This window comes from Elaeis guineensis, chromosome 14 (assembly GCF_000442705.2).
Source record: "Elaeis guineensis isolate ETL-2024a chromosome 14, EG11, whole genome shotgun sequence".
NCBI lineage: Eukaryota > Viridiplantae > Streptophyta > Magnoliopsida > Arecales > Arecaceae > Elaeis > Elaeis guineensis.
In genome coordinates this window covers 40,434,529-40,455,640 of record NC_026006.2, presented here as the reverse complement: position 1 = coordinate 40,455,640, position 21,112 = coordinate 40,434,529, and the positions used below count along the sequence as shown (strand labels likewise).

The 21,112-nt window shown below is 50.9% G+C and overlaps 1 non-coding gene across 1 annotated transcript; it reads left to right on the top strand.

Annotated features, from left to right (window-relative positions):
- Positions 1–347: 347 nt before the first annotated feature.
- On the top strand, positions 348–454 carry LOC140853858 (small nucleolar RNA R71). Its single transcript, XR_012137001.1, has one exon. It is a non-coding gene; the product is annotated as a small nucleolar RNA R71 (small nucleolar RNA).
- Positions 455–21,112: the final 20,658 nt, after the last annotated feature.

Here is a 21,112-nt window from a genome sequence, read left to right as displayed (position 1 = left end):
AGACATGGTCTGGTGTATTGCATCCTTTACACATGGGTGCAGATATTTGATTTACATTGGCTGGTCTCTGTAATTCTAAGGCTTCCAATCTACGTGTTAAGGTTGCAATCTTGGCCTCTGATGCTAAGGTTGGTTGAATTTGATGCATTCCTCCTCTTGAAGGTGTAGCTTTATCAGGTTCCCTAGTTGTTTCCCACTGTAAATTTTTCTCGGCTAGGTCTTCTAAGAATTGCCAAGCTTCAGTAGTTTCTTTGTCCATAAATTGACCTTGGCACATGGACTCTAGCATGGTTCTTGAGTTTGAATCTAACCCCTCATAGATGATCTGGCATAGTCTCCAAGTTTCTATTCCATGGTGTGGGCATTGGGTCAAAAGATTCTTGAAACGATCAAAGTACTTCCAAAATGATTCACCAGCTAGTTGGTAAAATTGATTTATTTCATTCCTAATCCTAGCTGTTTTATGATGGGGGAAATACTTTTTTAAAAATATTCTCACAAAGCCCTCCCAGGTAGTGACAGAATAGTTTGGCAGACTATAAAGCCACTTCTTAGCATTGTCCTTAAGGGCAAAGTTGATTAATCTAAGTTTGACCTCATCCTCTGTTAATTGCAGTTTCATGGTTGCACATACCTCCTCAAATTCTCTAATAAATATATAAGCATCCTCTAATCCTGTGAATTTTGGAAGCATATTTATGATTTGAGGTTTGATTTCAAAATTGTTAGCTGTGGGTTGTGGCAACCTGATACAAGATGGTTGGATGGAGCCAACTGGATAACACAAATCCTTAAGGGTCATGGGTTGGATTGGTTCAGCCATTGGAACAACAGGAATTGACTCAATTCTAACTAGACGACCCGACACTCTTCTCCACACACGAAGTGTACGGTTCTCGATGTTTATACAATTTTTTTTTTTTTTTTAATAAAATTTTTATGTATAAGGAAAAGAAAGAAAAGAGAAAAAAGTTCTAAAGAGAAGATCCTAAGGAGTCCTAAATCTAAAGAAAAGTAACCAAATTTTTTAATTTTTTTTTTTTTTCAAACAAGTGAATCAATAAATTAAACTCAATCTATCCTAGGGTTAACCTAAATCTAGACAGCTCCTAACTGTTCCAAGATGACCCTTCAAACCTTCCAAGTGGAGATTGATCAACTAGTTAGCCAGGTAAGTATAAGAGGTGGGAGGTTCACTCATCGTTGCCTTTCTAGACACCAAACGAGTTGGTCAGGCCAGCAACTGAACCAATTTAACAAACCACCCTCAGGGACTTGCCTAGACACCAACTAATCAAACAACTCAAACTTGGTAGAACTCTTAGGGTTCCTTGTCCTATTGAGCTCGAATTCCTTAAGGTTGACGTCTAATTGATTTTAAGATTAAAAGTCTAGGTAATGCAATATGATGGAGATGGTTTTTGGGCTAAGGAAGGGTAATGAAATCTCCACCTTATCTTGTTAATGGGTTGATGCCCTTAGATTAATTATGAAAATGCAAATACAAATAAACAAGATGACCAAGAATGTAAAAGATTTTAATTTAGAATTTTTTTTTTTATTTTGATATTTTACTTCACGATTATGAAATGTCTTTTGTTTTGTTTTATATTTTTTTTTTTTGTGATTAAGTAAATTCAAATGATTAGGTCTAAAAGCAAAAGTAATTAACTAAAAATAATAAAAGAGAAATTAGAAGCGTACCTGAGTTTTCCAGCAATCACCAACTAAATATAGAAACCTAAAGAAAAAAGAAAGAGAGTTATAACGCACGAAGAACAAATATTTGAAAACAATTTAAAACGCCAAATCCCCGGCAACGGCACCAAAAACTTGATGTTCAAATCTTAAAATTTGTAAATAAAACCGCAAGCGCACGGTGTGCAGAGTAGCACGACCAGCGAGTACGGGTCGATCCCACAGAGACTTGGTTTTAAAAATGATTTTCAAATCTATGCTCAAGCGAGCTTTAACAAAAATCGAAAGTCGAAAGTTGTTTGCTAAAGACAATAAGACTAAGGATCTAGGGTTTTTGAATCCACTAGATCTAGATTAGGAAATTCTACCTAGAATTTTTCTTATTGATGATCTCTTCTTCTGCAAAATATAATAACAAGTATCAATTTCTTAATAAAGTTAGATAATTTAGATATTAATTGATACTTTTTATGTCAATTTGTGACATAAATCAGAGCGCTCGAATGAAAATTTTAGCAGAGTTTCTAGGTAAAAACAAGAGCTTATAGAATAACGTATATGGGGTTCTCCTTTTATAGGCAAAAGGGGGCAACAAGCTGATGGTGACGCCTGTAACCGTCTGGTCGTGGGCCGTCCAGAACCAAGAGAAATTTATTGCAGAGGGTAGTGGAGCGGGATCGTGGCTATCGCCGTGGCTCGCCACGTGGAATCAGTTACGGGAAGTGGAGCGGCGTCCGCTGTCGTGACTCGTCAGGGAGTGGAGCAGAGTCATGGCCGTTAATACGGCCTGTCAGGGAGTAATGGAGCTACGCAGGGTCCGCCGCAGGGAGTGGAGCAGAGTCGTGGCCGTTAATACGGCCTGTCAGGGAGTAATGGAGCTACGCAGGGTCCGCCGCAGGGAGTGGAGCAAAGTAGTGGCCGCTAATACGGCCTGTCAGGGGGTCCAGACTTATCGGTCGAAGTTCGGTTGGAGTCGGTGGTGAGGTCCGGTACCCGTAGGAGTTTGGGTGAGATCTTCCCGCAGTCGGAATAGAAGACGGAGTCTGACTCTCGTAGAAGTCCGGACGCAGTCTACTTGCGGCAGAAATCATGGACGGAGCCCGGCTCCCGTAGGAGTCCGGGCGGAGTCTTCCTTGCAGCAGAAATCGTGGACGGAGCCCGAGTCCGGGCAGAGTCTTCCTTGCAGTAGAAGTCGTGGACGGAGCCCGGCTCCCGTAGGAGACCGGGCGGAGTCTTCCTTGCAGCAGAAGTCGTGGACGGAGCCCGGCTCCCGCAGGAGTCCGGGCGGAGTCTTCCTTGCAGTAGAAGTCGTGGACGGAGCCTGGCTCCCGTAGGAGTCCGGGCGGAGTCTTCCTTGCAGCAGAAGTCGTGGACGGAGCCCGGTTCCCGTAGGAGTCCGGGCGGAGTCTTCCTTGCAGCAGAAGTCATGGACGGAGCCCGGCTCCCGTAGGAGTTCGGGCGGAGTCTTCCTTGCAGCAGAAGTCGTGGACGGAGCCCGGCTCCCGTAGGAGTCCGGGCGGAGTCTTCCTTGCAGCAGAAGTCGTGGACGGAGCCCGAGTCCGGGCGGAGTCTTCCTTGCAGCAGAAGTCGTGGACGGAGTTCGGCTCTCGTAGGAGTCCGGGCGGAGTCTTCCTTGCAGCAGAAGTCGTGGACGGAGCCCGGCTCCCGTAGGAGTCCGGGCGGAGTCTTCCTTGCAGCAGAAGTCGTGGACGGAGCCCGGCTCCCATAGGAGTCCGGGCGGAAGTTCACCAACAGTAGTCGAAAGTATAGAGGGTCGATCCCGCCAAGAACTTCGGCCGAGGGAATTTTATACCCAACAAGGACTAAGCTATATTATTCTTAAAATAATTTCGAATGATGCATGCAACGAATCAGAAGACAAGAGAAATCGAGAAAAATCTATTATGAGTGATGTATTTTTATTCTTTTACATATGAATGATTATATTTATATATTTTATTCTAATAATTGATAACTAAATTTTTTTTGTATATTGAAGTGGATGAGGATGAAATTTCTGTTATTGATACGACTATGAAAAAAAAATATGCGTGAGATACAAATTGATGGTCATACTCTGTTTAATAATGATGATTTCAAAATAACTGATGCTGAAAATATTGATTCAAAAAATAATTTTTCTATTAGTAAAAGATAAAAATAATTATGTTACCTCTTACTATTATGTTATTTAAATAATCTGACTTTATATTTCTATTTAGAATATTTGATACCATCTATAATATTTTTTATATTATATTAAATTTTTAATTTATAAAAATATTATTTTAAAAAATAATTACATAACGTACATCGCATAGAATTCTAATTATGTTACTACTTACTATTATATGCCACTACCGTTGATATGTTTTGTGCGAACAGATTGCACGCGATATGGTTTTCACGGCATTTTTTTTTCAAGGAAGAATAGTGGTTATATGCCGCTGCATTGATATGTTTTGTGCAAACAGATCGCGTGCGATATGATTTCCACGGTGCTTTTTTTTTTCACAAAAGAATAGTGGTTATATGCCATTGCCGTTGATATATGATTTCCATGGTGCTTTTTTTTTTTTTTTTCACGAAAGAATAGTGGTTGAGGAGATCACGACGTTTCCATGGATAGGCATTGGTTTGTTTTTTCCTTCCAGAGAGGGGTGCCATCATGTCTGTTTTTTTAAGTACGCTAACATCACGTTAATTCTCTTTTTGGGTAGTAGTCATCACGTGTGTATTTGAGAGGGGTCTATGGGCTTTTTTTTTTTTTTTTTTTTTTTTATGGAAGAGATAGGGTGTTGCTTCTTTTTGTGAGGGGGACTCTTTGTCCTATTGAGATATTTTTTTAATATGGGGCATTTTTTGGGAGGACAAATATCTGTCTATTAGGAATCTTTGAGATTTTCTATTTTCGAGCAATCAAGAAGTCCTTCACAAATAGGACATTGCTGAAATTTTTATTTAAAAAATCTTTATAAACTCAAACTTCTAAAACTATTGAAAGTCGTTCACAAACTTAAATTCCTTAAATTATTAGATTCTCATGTTTGCTTCATGTTTATTTTTACAATTTATTGGTTTCCATCCAACATCGAGACTCAACGATTTTAATAGAAATGTGTGTAGAATAATCAAATTCAATATGCATGATGAGGATGAGCACGATGATCAGATCGAGTGGATCAAAAATTCTTGGATTTTTTTTTTTAAATAAAAGGAATGGGGAAGCTATAGTTTAGTTGCTTGTTTTGTCTTAATCAAACAATCTACACAATCCACTCCTCCGATATTTTTTTTGAAATCAAATGGCTGATTGCATAGAGGTAATCGTGATCTTTTGCTAGCCACTTACTTAACTTAAGGACTTATAATTTCTTATTAATGGTATAAATTTATTATATGCTACTATAATAAATAAGTACTCACTATACATCCATCCTATATATTAGACTCAACTCCATCAAAAAATTATAAAATGCTGGTGAAAGTTTATGTTGATGCAAAAATCTGCTTGCGCCGGAGAAGCTGGAGTTGGGGAAGCCGCGGTCGCCGTCGGGACCTGCAAAGGAAGTCTAAACCGGAGGTGGGGTTGCTCCGACAAGACCCTCCGACGCTCAAGTCAGTTCTCTGCCTCAACAAGAATGGAGTGCTCGAACGGAGAATTTAGCAGAGTTTTGAGATAAGAAATGAGCTTATAGAATAACGTATCTGAGTTTTCCTTTTTATAGGTGGGGGAGGTAATGGATCGATGGCGACGTTTGTAACCGCCAGGTGGTGGGCCGTCCACAGTCAGGAGGAATTTACTGCGAAGAGTAGTGGAGCGGAGTCGTGGCTATCGCCGTAGCTCGCCACGTGGAATCTATTACAGGCAGTGGAGTCACGCGGCGCCCGCCACAGGGAGTGGAGCAGAATCATGGCCGTTGGTACAGCCTGTCAGAGAATAATGGAGTCGCGTAGGGTCTGCCGCAATGAGTGGAGCAGAATTATGGCCGTTGATACAGCCTGTTAGAGAATAATGGAGTTGCGTAGGGTCTGCCGCAATGAGCGGAGCAGGATCGTGGCTGTGATTGTGGTCTGGGAGTGCAGATCTGCCGGCTGAAGCTCGGCAGCGGTTGGAGTTCGGCCCTCGTATGGATCCGGGCGGAGTCCTCCTTGCGATTGGGGTCGTGGGTGGAGCCTGGATCCCGTGGGGGTCCGGACGGAGTCCGGACACAGTCTGTCTGTAGCCGTCGAAGTTGAGGACGGAGTTCGGCTCTCGTAGGAGCCCGGACGAAGTCCCTCCGCAATTAGAGTCAAAGGAGAGGTCCGGCTCCCGTAGGAGTCCGGACGGGGCTTACCAGCGTTTGATGTTGAGGACGGAGCCCGGCTTCCGTAGGTGCCCGAGTGGTGTCCACCTGAGGTTGTAGTTGTTGGCGGAGTCCGGCTCCCGTAGGAGTCCGGACGGAGGCTACTGGCAGCCGTTGGAGCTGAGGACGAAGCCTGGCTCCCATAGGAGTCCCGTAGGAGTCCGCTTGTAGTTGACGTTGTCGGCGGAGTCCGGCTCCCGTAGGAGTCCGGATGGAGTCTACCTGCAATCAAGGTTAAAGGCGAAGTTCGGCTCCCGTAGGAGTCCGGACGGAGTCCACTTGAGGTCGGAGTTGTCGGCGGAGCCCGGCTCCCGTAGGAGTCCGGGCGGAGTCCACTTGAGGTCGGAGTTGAGGATGGAGCCCGACTCCCGTAGGAGTTCGGGCGGAGTCTACCTGCTGTTGAAGTCGTTGGCGGAATCCGGCTCCTGTAGGAGTTCGGACAAAGTCTGTCTGCTGTGGAAGTCGTTGGCGGAGTCCGGCTCCCGTAGGAGTTCGGACGAAGTCCGTCTGCTGTGGAAGTCGTTGGCGGAGTCCGGCTCCCGTAGGAGTCCGGACGAAGTCCGTCTGCTGTGAAAGTCGTTGGCGGAGTCCGGCTCCCGTAGGAGTCCGGACGGGGTCTACCTGCAATCAAGGTTAAAGGCGAAGTCCGGATCCGTAGGAGTCCGGACAAGGCTTACCAGCGGTTGAAGTTGAGGACGGAGCCCGGCTCCCGTAGGAGTTCGGGCGGAGTCTACCTGTGGTCGATGTTGGCGGCGGAGCCCGACTCCCGTAGGAGTCCGGGCGGAGTCTGCTCGTAGCTGTTGGAGTTGTCGGTGACGGAGCCCAGCTCCCGTAGGAGTCCGGGCGGAGTCTGCTCGTAGCTGTTGGAGTTGTCGGTGATGGAGCCCGACTCCCGTAGGAGTCTGGGCGGAGTCTGCTCGTAGCTGTTGGAGTTGTCGGTGACGGAGCCCGGCTCCCGTAGGAGTCCGGGCGGAGTTGTCATGTAGTCGATTCCGCCGAGGACTTCGGCTGTGGGTATTTTATACCCAACACCAGTCCCCCTACTTCCGAGTTTGAATTTCAATCGAGGGAAGTATAGAGAGAGACAGGCACAGCCGAAGCCGTCCCTTTGAATCCTGCGCTCCACCGCCCCCAGATATTTTGGCATTAAATGTGCGCACGTCAGAGCCCGTTTTTCGGTGAAGATGACCTGAAGAGTCTTTTCGGAACCTCCGTCAGAATGCGATCCCAGGCGTCGTGCTACGAAAATTTATGAGCGGTCAATCCTCGATAGCGATGAGGGGGACATGCAGGACACGTGGCACGCACCAGTTGGCCCAAGAACACCCGCCGCCATAACTGCGCTAGGATCCGCCAGCTATTTAAACTCCCTAACCTCCCTTCGTGGCTTCATTCTGCCGATAGGATGGTGCCTTTCTTTTGCCTGAGAGCTTAGCTACTCAGCTACTCCCCTCGCACCAGTCCTGGCCTTCTTCAGCTCCCCAATTCTTCTCCGAGGGATTCCACGCCATGTCCTCTACCCTGGAAGCCATTCTTGAAGGGATGTTTAGGGCTTGGAGGAAGGAGAGGAGGAGAACGGCGGCCGGTGAGAATCTCCGTCGCTTTAAAGGGGCTCAAGGAAGAATTCCTTCAACAACAGGGGTTTAATAACGGGGGCAGCCGGTGAAGTTGTTCTGCCCGAGAATTTCGGAGCAGCAAGGCGGGATGATATCGGTCAAGAGGGCAGAGCTGTCGTCACAAGCTATAGCGGGATCCTTGATACCGTCGGGGCCGAGGGACCAGAAGCGGTCGGCGTTGACGGTGGGGCAGTGGAACTTGTTGCGGGGACGGTGGAAGTAGCGCATGCCGACCTTGCCGGAGCATTTTGGATGGCGGCTGTCGTGGAACATTCGGAGATGGAGTGTATCTCTAGCATCACCGCTGCATCCAAGGTGACTCCGGTTCTTCTTGAAATAGGTCTTCGTCACTGCCGCCGTTGCCCTTACCGCCCCCGGGGATCTATCCCACCCTTTTCCCCCCAGGGTCGGGATTTCAGAGATGGAGCGAAGCGAGGTGGGGCGAGAGCTGATAGGTCCGTTACACGCACTGGAGAATGCGGTTGAGAAGGACAGAGATAGGGAGAGGAGTTTGTAGCTCGGAGCGGCCTTCGGTATACCCCTTCCAAGCCGTGCTCGCGAGGCTTGCGATGATGTATATCTTTTTCTTGACCCACCGGGTCCTGTAACGTATATCTTGTTAAATGAAAAGAAGATTTGGTTACCTTGTCTGCATCTTGCATTGAATAGTTGCCTGTCGAACTTCTTCATTTTCCTTTCCTCTTTCTTCCTTCTTTTCTTCTTTTCTTTTTCACGTCGTCCCAAGGTCATCGATGACCTCTTTTATTCACGTAGGGTTGTTATTTGCCGAGCTCCTTTTTGACTTTTACGCTGTTCGTAGATACCCAGTTGTTATTCCATTAACGGCTGCAGGTTCGCTCGGAGCCATTTGGGCCTGAGGTCCTTCCTGGGGCTTGAATTCGGGGATCCGAGCTCCCGTTACCCTCGTGCGCTGTTTGCTTTCCGATCATCGCTGTTGCGATCCATTGCCTTCCTTTTTTGCTTGGAGTTTTTCTCTACTGAAATCGAGGCTAAGTTCGGCTCTCGTGGGGAGCCCGAACGGAGAATCCCTCTTGAAGTTGGAGTTGTGGGCGAAACCCGGCTCTCGTAGGAGTCAGGGCGAAGTCTTTCTGCAATCAAGGTTAAAGGCGAAGTCTGGGTCCCGTAGGAGTGCGGACAAGGCCTGTCGGCAGTTGCTGTTGTCAGCGAAGCCCGGCTCCCGTAGGAGTCCGGGCGGGGTTGTCCTGTAGCTGAAGTCGGCGATGGAGCCCGGGTCCCGTAGGAGTCCGGGTGAAGTTTTCTTTGGCGTCGTGGACGGAACCCGGCTCCCGTAGGAGTCCGGATGAAATCTTCTTTGGCGTCGTGGATGGAACCCGGCTCCCGTAGGAGTCCGGATGAAATCTTCTTTGGCGTCGTGGACGGAACCCGACTCCCGTAGGAGTCTGGGCCTTCTCCTTTATTTTAGCCAGGGTGAGGTTCTCCTTCTGTTCCTGGTTGGGCTGCGAGGGCGTGTTAGGGCGCTGTAAGGCCTCTTCCCCCATCCGGTCTAAAAGAACTGGGCTTTTGACTCTGCTCATGTCAGGACGAGGTTCTCCTCCTGTTCTTGACATGGCTGTGGGGGCGCATTAGGGCGCTGTAAGGCCTCTTCCCCCATCCGATCTAAAAGAACCGGGCTTTTGACTCTGCTCATGTCAGGACGAGGTTCTCCTCCTGTTCTTGACATGGCTGTGGGGACGCATATGGGCGTTGTAAGGCCTCTCCCCCCATCCGGTCTAAAAGAACCGGGCCTTCGACTTTGCTCAAGTTAGGGCGAGGTTCTTCTCCTGTCCCTAACAGGGCTGTGGGGGCACATATGGGCGTTGCAAGGCCTCTCCCCTCATCCGGTCTAAAAGAACCGGGCCTTCGACTTTGCTCAAGTTAGGGCGAGGTTCTCCTCCTGTCCCTAACAGGGCTGTGGGGGCACATATGGGCGTTGCAAGGCCTCTCCTCCCATCCGGTCTAAAAGAACCGGGCCTTCGACTTTGCTCAAGTTAGGGTGAGGTTCTCCTCCTGTCCCTAACAGGGCTGTGGGGGCACATATGGGCGTTGCAAGGCCTCTCCCCCCATCCGGTCTAAAAGAACCGGGCCTTCGACTTTGCTCAAGTTAGGGTGAGGTTCTCCTCCTGTCCCTAACAGGGCTGTGGGGGCACATAAGGGCGTTGCAAGGCCTCTCCCCCCATCCGGTCTAAAAGAACCGGGCCTTCTACTTTGCTCAAGTTAGGGCGAGGTTCTCCTCCTGTCCCTAATAGGGCAGTGGGGGCACATATGGGCGTTGCAAGGCTTCTCCCCCCATCCGGTCTAAAAGAACCGGGCCTTCGACTTTGCTCAAGTTAGGGCGAGGTTCTCCTCCTGTCCCTAATAGGGCTGTGGGGGCATATATGGGCGTTGCAAGGCCTCTCCCCCCATCCGGTCTAAAAGAACCGGGCCTTCGACTTTATGAGGTTGCCCTTTTGTTTTTGCTTGAATTGTCCCAAGACATATGGGCATGCATTTTTTGATTAAAACGAAGTTACTGGTAGTACATCCGTAAGTTTTCTGAGCTCCACGGTCGCGGGAGGTCGGCTCCTCCGAGCTCCTTAAGATAATAAGTTCCGGGCCGGACTACTTTTTTGACCTCATAAGGTCCCTCCCAGTTTGGGGCAAGTTTCCCCTGGCCCTGAGGTTGCGAGACAGCAGCTCGTCGGAGCACTAGATCTCCTGCTTTAAATGCTTTGTTCTTGACTCGGGCGTTGTAATATCGAGCAACTTTCTGTCTGTAGGCTGCCATTCGAACCTGAGCGATCTTCCATCTTTCTTCCAGCAGGTCGAGGTTGGCTCTGAGACCTTGTGAATTTTGACGTTCGTCGAATGCCACGACTCGTGCCGACAGGAGTTTAAGCTCGATCGGGATGACGGCTTCCGTACCAAAGGCTAAAGCAAAGGGAGTCTCCCCCGTAGGTAACCTCTGGGTGGTTCGATACGCCCATAGCACATGATAAAGCTCGTCCGCCCAAGTTCCTTTTACTTTTTCGAGCCTTGTCTTAATCCCCTGCAAAAGGGTTCTGTTAGTTACCTCAGCTTCGCCATTCGCCTGAGGATGGGCTACTGATGTGAAGTTGTGGGAGATGTTTAGATCTTCACAGAATTCGGTGAATCTGGCTCCCGTGAATTACCGTCCATTATCAGTGATTAGGGTTCTAGGCAAACCGAACCTGCAAACGATCGATTTTCAGACGAAATCCTGCACTTTCGCTTCTGTGATTTTTGCTAGTGGCTCGGCTTCGACCCATTTGGTGAAGTAGTCGATCGCTACAAGGAGGAACTTCCTTTGACCAGACGCCATGGAAAAGGGGCCAAGAATATCCATCCTTCATTGTGCGAAAGGCCATGGGGCACTCAAGGGTGTGAGCTCGGTAGCGGGCTGTCTCTGGATGTTGGCATATCTCTGGCATCGATCATACTTTTTGACATATTCAATCGAATCATGATGCATTTTTGGCCAGTAGTATCCTTGGCGGAGTAGCTTGTGGGATAAAGATCTGACTCCCAAATGGTTTCCGCAAACTCCCTCGTGTACTTCCCACAAGGCGTAGTCAGCTTCCGAGGGCCGGAGGCATCTTAAGAGGGGCAAGGAATATGATCTTTTGTACAATTTGCCCTCATAAAGGATGTATCGGGAGGCTTGATTTCGGAGCTTCCGGGCCTCTTTCGCGTCCTGGGGGAGAACTCCATCTCTAAGATAGGTTATCAGCGGGTCGACCCAGCTGGGCTCGTGGTCGATTTCCATTACGGGCCACGGTTCTTCTGTACTCGGATGTTTTAGAACTTCAAAGAGGATGCCTTTAGGCAATTCGGCTGGAGCCGATGTCGCCAGCTTGGAGAGAAGATCGGCTCTGATATTCTCTGACCTTGGAATCTGCCTGATGTCAAAACTGCTAAAGGCGGGGGTAAGCTCCTTTACTTTTTCAAGATATTTGGCCATACTGTCCTCCCGCGCTTCATAGCTCCCGCTGACTTGCCCCACCACTAGTTGGGAGTCGCTGTGTACCCGAAGTTGACCTATTCCCAGTTCTTTGGTGATCCTTAATCCCACGATCAGAGCCTCATATTCCGCTCCATTGTTTGTTGCGGGAAATTCGAAACGCAGAGCGTACTCCGCGATGACCCCCTCTGGGCTGACCAAGATCAGGCCTGCACCTGCGCCTGCCGTGTTGGAAGATCCGTCCACATAGAGGGTCCAAAAGCAATCGGAGGGACTGGCTTCTTCGTTGGGGGAGTTCGGTTGAGTATTCAGGTCGTCAACTTTGCTTTGCTCAGGTTCGGCCTCCTCTGGGATGGTGCACTCTACTATGAAATCTGCGAATATTTGGGCCTTTACTGCTGGTCTAGGTTTGTAGTTGATGTCAAATTTCGTGAGCTCGATTGCCCATTTTGCCATTCTTCTAGAGGTATCAGCTCGGTGCAAAACCACCTTGATCGGCTGATCGGTGAGTAGCATCACAGTGTGCCCCTGAAAGTAAGGTCGGAGTCTCCTAGCTGCAACCAACAAGGTGTAGGTCAGTTTTTCTAATTTGGTATACCTGGTCTCGGCGTCTCTCAGCGCGCGGCTAATGTAGTAGATCGGTCGCTAGACTTTCGCTTCTTCTTTGACAAGGACGGCCGTGAGGGCCATGGGAGAGACCGCCAGGTATAAAAATAGTTTTTCCTCAGGTTCAGGCTTTGCCAACAGCGGTGGTGAGCTAAGGTAGCCTTTGAACTCTTCGAATGCCTGTTGGCATTCAGAGGTCCAACAGAAGTTCTTCGGTCGCTTGAGGGTCTGAAAGAAGGGCAAACATCGCTCAGCCGACCTCGCGACAAAGCGATTAAGAGCCGCTATCCTTCCTGTGAGGCGCTGAACTTCCTTGATCGATTTTGGGGCGGTCATTTCTTGGATGGCATGAATTTTTTCTGGATTGGCCTCAATCCCGCGCCCTGATACCATGAAGCCCAGGAACTTTCCCGAGGTTACCCCAAAAGCGCATTTTGTTGGGTTCAGTTTCATTCTAAACTTCCAAAGAGCGCCAAAGGTTTCCTCGAGGTCGGCGACATGATTTTCGGAAGACTTGCTCTTTACAAGCATATCGTCCACGTAGACCTCCATGTTTCGGCCGATCTGCTCTTTGAAGATTTTGTTCACCAGCCGTTGGTAGGTTGCACCCGCATTCTTGAGGCCGAACGGCATGACCCTGTAGCAGTAAATTTCGCGATTAGTGATGAAAGCTGTCTTTTCTTCATCTTCCGATGCCATTCTAATTTGATTGTAGCCTGAGAACGCGTCCATAAAAGTTAGGAGCTCATGGCCTGAGGTAGCGTCCACCAGTTGGTCGATTCTGGGAAGGGGGTAGCTGTCCTTTGGACAAGCCTTATTCAGCTTTTTGAAGTCTATACACATCCTCCACTTGCCGTTTGCTTTCTTGACCAATACAACATTGGAAATCCAATCAGGATAATTGACTTCCTTAATGAATCCGGCCTTGAGAAGCTTATCCACTTCCTCAGCTATCGCCTTCTGCCTCTCTGGGGCATGACTCCGGATTTTCTCTTTTATCGGTCTACGCTTTGGGTCGACAGCCAGATGATGTTCCATGACCTCCGTATCAATCCCCGGCATGTCAGCTGGAACCCTAGCAAAAACATCCGCATTCCTTCGGAGAAAATCAATGAGGCGCATCCGCACCTCCTCCCCCAGGTTGGAGCCAATTAACACCACATGCTCCGTGTTTCCATCATTCAGGGGAACCGGTATCAAGTCTTCAATTGGGCCGCCCCTTTCTTCGGTGAGGTCGTCGCGAGCATCCAACCCATCAACGGGATAGGGGTCAGCCCTGTCGCTTCTTTGCAAGGCGATGTTGTAGCAATGTCTGGCCAGGGCTTGGTCTCCCCGGACCTCTCCGATCCCCTGGTTAGTGGGGAACTTTAATTTCAAATGGTAGGTTGAAACGACAGCTCTGAGAGCATTGAGGCCGGGCCGGCCAAGGATTGCATTGTAGGCGGATGGCGCCTTTACCACCAGAAAATTCACCAGAGCTCTGGAATGCTTTGGATACTGACCTGCGGCCACAGTCAAAGCTATCATTCCCTCCGTCAGAACGGCGTTGCCGGTAAATCCTATCAAAGGGGAGCAAATCGATCTCAGACGACCACCAAGAGCGGACATTCTTGAAAAGGCATCGTAGAACAAGATGTCGGCCGAACTTCCGTTGTCAACAAGAATGCGACGGACGTCGTAATTCGCTATGTTCAAGAAAACTATGACCGCGTCGTTATGAGGGAATTGGACTCCCTGGGCGTCTTCTTCGGTGAAGGCTATGGGTTCTTCAACCTTTTGCCGCTTGGGGGATGCAGTTGGTGTGCTGATTGCCTCCCGTCGGGATTCCCCCGAGATGATGTTGACGGAATCCGACAGAGATCGGTCATCCGACCACCCCTTATCGGCGACCATAGCCGGAGGTAGTTGTGCAGAGACCTCGCGAGAAGGCATCCGATGAGGGAAGGAGGATTGGGTGCCGAAAGAGATGGCCGGAAGCGGATCCATTGAGCGCTCCTTTAAGAACAAGGGTACTGCGAAGACACAGGCCCTTCCTCTAGCGCCAATCCTGTTGATGCAAAAATCTGCTTGCGCCGGAGAAGCTGGAGTTGGGGAAGCTGCGGTCGTCGCCGGGACCTGCAAAGGAAGTCTAAACCGGAGGTGGGGTTGCTCCAGCAAGACCCTCCGACGCTCAAGTCAGTTCTCTGCCTCAACAAGAATGGAGTGCTCGAACGGAGAATTTAGCAGAGTTTTGAGATAAGAAATGAGCTTATAGAATAACGTATCTGGGTTCCCCTTTTTATAGGCGGGGGAGGTAATGGATCGATGGCGACGTTTGTAACCGCCAGGTGGTGGGCCGCCCACAGTCAAGAGGAATTTACTGCGAAGAGTAGTGGAGCGGAGTCGTGGCTATCGCCGTAGCTCACCACGTGGAATCTGTTACAGGCAGTGGAGTCACGCGACGCCCGCCATAGGGAGTGGAGCAGAATCATGGCCGTTGGTACAGCCTGTCAGAGAATAATGGAGTCGCGTAGGGTCTGCCGCAATGAGTGGAGCAGAATCATGGCCGTTGATACAGCCTGTCAGAGAATAATGGAGTCGCGTAGGGTCTGCCGCAATGAGCGGAGCAGGATCATGGCCGTGATTTTGGTCTGGGAGTGCAGATCTGCCGGCTGAAGCTCGGCAGCGGTTGGAGTTCGGCCCTCGTATGGATCTGAGCGGAGTCCTCCTTGCGATTGGGGTCGTGGGTGGAGCCCGGCTCCCGTGGGGGTCCGGACGGAGTCCGGACACAGTCTGTCTGTAGTCGTCGAAGTTGAGGATGGAGTTCGGCTCTCGTAGGAGCCTGGACGAAGTCCCCCCACAATTAGAGTCAAAGGAGAGGTCCGGCTCCTGTAGGAGTTCGGACGGGGCTTACCAGCGTTTGATGTTGAGGATGGAGCCCGGCTTCCGTCGGTGCCCGAGTGGTGTCCACCTGAGGTTGTAGTTGTTGGCGGAGTCCGGCTCCCGTAGGAGTCCGGACGGAGGCTATTGGCAGCCGTTGGAGCTGAGGACGAAGCCTGGCTCCCGTAGGAGTCCGCTTGTAGTTGACATTGTCGGCGGAGTCCGGCTCCCGTAGGAGTCCGGATGGAGTCTACCTGCAATCAAGGTTAAAGGCAAAGTCCGGCTCCCGTAGGAGTCCGGGCGGAGTCCACTTGAGGTCGGAGTTGTCGGCGGAGCCCGGCTCCCGTAGGAGTCCGGGCGGAGTCCACTTGAGGTCGGAGTTGAGGACGGAGCCCGACTCCCGTAGGAGTTCGGGCGGAGTCTACCTGCTGTTGAAGTCGTTGGCGGAATCCGGCTCCCGTAGGATTTCGGACAAAGTCTGTCTGCTGTGGAAGTCGTTGGCAGAGTTCGGCTCCCGTAGGAGTCCGGACGAAGTCCGTCTGCTGTGGAAGTCGTTGGCGGAGTCCGGCTCCCGTAGGAGTCCGGACGAAGTCCGTCTGCTGTGAAAGTCGTTGGCGGAGTCCGGCTCCCGTAGGAGTCCGGATGGGGTCTACCTGCAATCAAGGTTAAAGGCGAAGTCCGGATCCGTAGGAGTTCGGACAAGGCTTACCAGCGGTTGAAGTTGAGGATGGAGCCCAGCTCCCGTAGGAGTTCGGGCGGAGTCTACCTGTGGTCGATGTTGGCGGCGGAGCCCGACTCCCGTAGGAGTCCGGGCGGAGTCTGCTCGTAGCTGTTGGAGTTGTCGGTGACGGAGCCCGGCTCCCGTAGGAGTCCGGGCGGATCTGCTCGTAGCTGTTGGAGTTGTCGGTGACGGAGCCCGGCTCCCGTAGGAGTCCGAGCGGAGTCTGCTCGTAGCTGTTGGAGTTATCGGTGACAGAGCCCGGCTCCCGTAGGAGTCCGGGCGGAGTCTGCTCGTAGCTGTTGGAGTTGTCGGTGACGGAGCCCGGCTCCCGTAGGAGTCCGGGCGGAGTCTGCTCGTAGCTGTTGGAGTTGTCGGTGATGGAGCCCGGCTCCCGTAGGAGTCCGGGTGGAGTTGTCATGTAGTCGATTCCGCCGAGGACTTCGGCTGTGGGTATTTTATACCCAACACCAGTCCCCCTACTTTCGAGTTTGAATTTCAATCGAGGGAAGTATAGAGAGAGACGGGCACAGCCGAAGCCGTCCCTTTGAATCCTGCGCTCCACCGCCCCCAGATGTTTTGGCATTAAATGTGCGCATGTCAGAGCCCATTTTTCGGTGAAGAAGACCTGAAGAGTCTTTTCGGAACCTCCGTCAGAACGCGATCCCAGGCATCGTGCTACAGAAATTTGTGAGCGGTCAATCCTCGATAGTGATGAGGGGGACATGCAGGACACGTGGCACGCACCAGTTGGCCCAAGAACACCCACCGCCATAACTGCGCTAGGATCCGTCGGCTATTTAAACCCCCTAACCTCCCTTCGTGGCTTCATTTTGCCGATAGGATGGTGCCTTTCTTTTGCCCGAGAGCTTAGCTACTCAGCTACTCCCCTCGCACCAGTCCTGGCCTTCTTCAGCTCCCCAATTCTTCTTCGAGGGATTCCACGCCATGTCCTCTACCCTGGAAGCCATTCTTGAAGGGATGTTTAGGGCTTGGAGGAAGGAGAGGAGGAGAACGGCGGCTGGTGAGAATCTCCGTCGCTTTAAAGGGGCTCAAGGAAGAATTCCTTCAACAACAGGGGTTTAATAATGGGGGCAGCCGGTGAAGTTATTCTGCCCGAGAATTTTGGAGCAGCAAGGCGGGGTGATACCGGTCAAGAGGGCAGAGCTGTCGTCACAAGCTATGGCGGGATCCTTGATACCGTCGGGGCCGAGGGACCAGAAGCGGTCAGCGTTGACGGTGGGGTAGTGGAACTTGTTGCGGGGACGGTGGAAGTAGCGCATGCCGACCTTGCCGGAGCATTTTGGGTGGCGGCTGTCGTGGAACATTCGGAGATGGAGTGTATCTCTAGCATCGTCGCTGCATCCAAGGTGACTCCGGTTCTTCTTGAAACAGGTCTTCGTCACTGCCGCCGTTGCCCTTACCGCCTCCGGGGATCTATCCCACCCTTTTCCCCCCAGGGTCGGGATTTCGGAGATGGAGCGAAGCGAGGTGGGGCGAGAGCTGATAGGTCCGTTACATGCACTGGAGAACGCGGTTGAGAAGGACAGAGACGGGGAGAGGAGTTTGTAGCTCGGAGCGGCCTTCGGTATACCCCTTCCAAGCCGTGCTCGCGAGGCTTGCGATGATGTATATCTTTTTCTTGACCCACCGGATCCTGTAACGTATATCTTGTTAAATGAAAAGAAGATTTAGTTACCTTGTCTGCGTCTTGCATTGAATAGTTGCCTGTCGAACTTCTTCATTTTTCTTTCCTCTTTCTTCCTTCTTTTCTTCTTTTCTTTTTCACATCGTCCCAAGGTCATCGATGACCTCTTTTATTTGCGTAGGGTTGTTATTTGCCGAGCTCCTTTTTGACTTTTACGCTGTTCGTAGATACCCAGTTGTTATTCCGTTAACGGCTACAGGTTCGCTCGGGGCCATTTGGGCCCGGGGTCCTTCCTGGGGCTTGAATTCGGGGATCCGAGCTCCCGTTGCCCTCATGCGCTGTTTGCTTTCCGATCATCGCTGTTGCGATCCATTGCCTTCCTTTTTTGCTTGGAGTTTTTCTCCGCTGAAATCGAGGCTAAGTTCGGCTCCCGTGGGGAGCCCGAACGGAGAATCCCTCTTGAAGTTGGAGTTGTGGGCGAAGCCCGGCTCTCGTAGGAGTCAGGGCAAAGTCTTCCTGCAATCAAGGTTAAAGGCGAAGTCCGGGTCCCGTAGGAGTCTGGACAAGGCCTGTCGGCAGTTGCTGTTGTCAGCGGAGCCCGATTCCCGTAGGAGTCCGGGCGGGGTTGTCCTGTAGCTGATGTCGGCGATGGAGCTCGGCTCTCGTAGGAGTCCGGGTGAAGTTTTCTTTGGCGTCGTGGACGGAACCCGGCTCCCGTAGGAGTCCGGATGAAATCTTCTTTGGCGTCGTGGACAGAACCCGGCTCCCGTAGGAGTCCGGATGAAATCTTCTTTGGCGTCGTGGATGGAACCCGGCTCCCGTAGGAGTCCGGGCCTTCCCCTTTATTTGAGCCAGGGCGAGGTTCTCCTTCTGTTCCTGGCTGGGCTGCGAGGGCGTGTTAGGGCGCTGTAAGGCCTCTTCCCCCATCCGGTCTAAAAGAATCGGGATTTTGACTCTGCTCATGTCAGGACGAGGTTCTCCTCCTGTTCTTGACATGGCTGTGGGGGCGCATTAGGGTGCTGTAAGGCCTCTTCCCCCATCCGATCTAAAAGAATCGGGCTTTTGACTCTGCTCATGTCAGGACGAGGTTCTCCTCCTGTTCTTGACATGGCTGTGGGGACGCATATGGGCGTTGTAAGGCCTCTCCCCCCATCCGGTCTAAAAGAACCGGGCCTTCGACTTTGCTCAAGTTAGGACGAGGTTCTCCTCCTGTCCCTAACAGGGCTGTGGGGGCACATATGGGCGTTGCAAGGCCTCTCCCCCCATCCGGTCTAAAAGAACCGGGCCTTCGACTTTGCTCAAGTTAGGGCGAGGTTCTCCTCCTGTCCCTAACAGGGCTGTGGGGGCACATATGGGCGTTGCAAGGCCTCTCCCCCCATCCGATCTAAAAGAATCGGGCCTTCGACTTTGCTCAAGTTAGGGCGAGGTTCTCCTCCTGTCCCTAACAGGGCTGTGGGGGCACATATGGGCGTTGCAAGGCCTCTCCCCCCATCCGTCTAAAAGAACCGGGCCTTCGACTTTGCTCAAGTTAGGGCGAGGTTCTCCTCCTGTCCCTAACAAGGCTGTGGGGGCACATATGGGCGTTGCAAGGCCTCTCCCCCCATCCGGTCTAAAAGAACCGGGCCTTCGACTTTGCTCAAGTTAGGACGAGGTTCTCCTCCTGTCCCTAACAGGGCTGTGGGGGCACATATGTGCGTTGCAAGGCCTCTCCCCCCATCCGGTCTAAAAGAATCGGGCCTTCGACTTTGCTCAAGTTAGGACGAGGTTCTCCTCCTGTCCCTAACAGGGCTATGGGGGCACATATGGGCGTTGCAAGGCCTCTCCCCCCATCCGGTCTAAAAGAATCGGGCCTTCGACTTTATGAGGTTGCCCTTTTATTTTTGCTTGAATTGTCCCAAGACATATGGGCATGCATTTTTTGATTAAAACGAAGTTACTGGTAGTACATCCGTAAGTTTTCTGAGCTCCACGGTCGCGGGAGGTCGGCTCCTCCGAGCTCCTTAAGATAATAAGTTCCAGGCCGGACTACTTCTTTGACCTCATAAGGTCCCTCCCAGTTTGGGGCAAGTTTCCCCTGGCCCTGAGGTTGCGAGACAGCAGCTCGTCGGAGTACTAGATCTCCTGCTTTAAATGCTTTGTTCTTGACTCGGGCGTTGTAATATCGAGCAACTTTCTGTCTGTAGGCTGCCATTCAAACCTGAGCGATCTCCCTTCTTTCTTCCAGCAGGTTGAGGTTGGCTCTGAGACCTTGTGAATTTTGGCGTTCGTCGAATGCCACGACTCGTGCCGACGGGAGTTTAAGCTCGATCGGGATGATGGCTTCCGTACCAAAGGCTAAAGCAAAGGGAGTCTCCCCCGTAGGTAACCTCTGGGTGGTTCGATACGCCCATAGCACATGATAAAGCTCGTCCGCCCAAGTTTCTTTTACTTTTTCGAGGCTTGTCTTAATCCCCTGCAAAAGGGTTCTGTTAGTTACCTCAGCTTCACCGTTCGCCTGAGGATGGGCTACTGATGTGAAGTTGTGGGAGATGTTTTGATCTTCACAGAATTCGGCGAATCTGGCTCCCGCGAATTGCCGTCCATTATCAGTGATTAGGGTTCTAGGCAAACCGAACCTGCAAACGATCGATTTCCAGACGAAATCCTGCACTTTCGCTTCTGTGATTTTTGCTAATGGCTCGGCTTCGACCCATTTGGTGAAGTAGTCGATCGCTACAAGGAGGAACTTCCTTTGACCAGACGCCATGGGAAAGGGGCCAAGAATATCCATCCCCCGTTGTGCGAAAGGCCATGGGGCACTCAAGGGTGTGAGCTCGGTAGCGGGCTGTCTCTGGATGTTGGCGTATCTCTGGCATCGATCACACTTTTTGACATATTCAATCTAATCATGATGCATTGTTGGCCAGTAGTATCTTTGGCGGAGTAGCTTGTGGGATAAAGATCTGGCTCCCAAATGGTTTCTGCAAACTCCCTCGTGTACTTCCCACAAGGCGTAGTCAGCTTCCGAGGACCGAAGGCATCTTAAGAGGGGCAAAGAATATGATCTTTTATACAATTTGTCCTCATAAAGGATGTATCGGGAGGCTTGATTTCGAAGCTTCCGGGCCTCTTTCGCATCCTGGGGGAGAACTCCATCTCTAAGATAGGTTATCAGCGGGTCGACCCAGCTGGGCTCGTGGTCGATTTTCATTACGGGCCGCGGTTCTTCTGTACTCGGATGTTTTAGAACTTCAAAGAGGATGCCTTTGGGCAATTCGGTCGGAGCCGATGTCGCCAGCTTGGAGAGAAGATCGGCTCTGGTATTCTCCGACCTTGGAATCTGCCTGATTTCGAAACTGCTAAAGGCGGGGGTAAGCTCCTTTACTTTCTCAAGATATTTGGCCATACTGTCCTCCCGCGCTTCATAGCTCCCGCTGACTTGCCCCACCACTAGTTGGGAGTCACTGTGTATCCGAAGTTGACCTATTCCCAGTTCTTTAGTGATCCTTAATCCCGTGATCAGAGCCTCATATTCTGCTCCATTATTTGTTGCGGGAAATTCGAAACGCAGAGCGTACTCCACGATGACCCCCTCCGGGCTGACCAAGATCAGGCCTGCACCCGCGCCTGCCGTGTTGGAAAATCCGTCCACATAGAGGGTCC